Source organism: Nicotiana attenuata, unplaced genomic scaffold (genome assembly GCF_001879085.1).
Source record: "Nicotiana attenuata strain UT unplaced genomic scaffold, NIATTr2, whole genome shotgun sequence".
Classification (NCBI taxonomy): Eukaryota; Viridiplantae; Streptophyta; class Magnoliopsida; order Solanales; family Solanaceae; genus Nicotiana; species Nicotiana attenuata.
In genome coordinates, this window is record NW_017672783.1 from 65,193 (window position 1) to 66,316 (window position 1,124).

The window sequence follows — 1,124 nt, forward strand, 5'->3', positions numbered from 1 at the left end:
AAAAGGGGAAAAGTGTCAGCCTGACATAGTCATTGGAAACATTCGGATAATTGTAAGTGTCCGTAATTTCAAAGAAATTCTGAATATGCCTCTGCGGATCTTCATGAGATAGACCCACATATTGCCCTGTGGACTGGATCAGCTGCAGCATGTACTGTTTGAGTTCAAAGTGCCCTGTGATATCATGCTTCACAATAGCCTGAGTCATATTAGCATGACCGGGCCTTGCGGCTTCAATCACTGCGCGTTCCTCATTCCCTGCCATCTCTATTGGTTGTGGTTGAACTACTGTGTCCAACTCTCCTTCAATTCTGGTTCTTGGGTCTACTTCCCTCCTCACTCTGTGAAGTGTTCTTTGAATTTCAGGATCAAGGGGAAGTAGATTGTTTGCGCTTCGGCTCCTCCGCATTCAGAAGAAAAGCCCGTGTTCACACAAACCAGGTAAACTAAAAATTAAAGCTTGAACAAATAATCAATAAAAGCTTAACTAGTCAAGTAGCTAATTTCTAAGTCCCCGACAATGGCACCAAAAACTTGTTGCAATCAGAACACTCACGCAAGCGAACGTGATCGTCAAGTAATAAAGTAGTGAGTAGAGTATCGTTCCCACGAAGACTTGTGATTAACTTTTGACTTATTCAAACTCAATTAACTTATTGATCCAAGAGATTTCTCACAAAATATAGTTGTCTCTAATTTACTACCTAAAAATATCAATTACTAAAATAACTAGAATAATCAACTAAACAGACAACAATTTCGAATAACAATCAATAGGGAAGAATATTCCAGGGTAACGGATTAGGTAACAGTCATGTTGCGTTCTTGGCTTAAAAAAACTAATTGATTTATCTGGATTATTGATTGACAGGGTTGATAATGCTCGTAAGGATCTTTCGACTCCTTACTTGCCTATTCAAATTAACTCAATGCCTATATGTCTATGGAATTAAGATTAACAAGAATGCGTTTACAGTTCCTATATTTCAACCAAGCAAGGCAATTAGGTATATGTCTATCCTAATTGCGAATCCGTCCCCCGATGCCCAAGTTCAGGAACTTGCTCTATTTAATTCTATATGCAATCCAAAGTTCCCACTTTCGAGTTCAACTCTAGATTCATA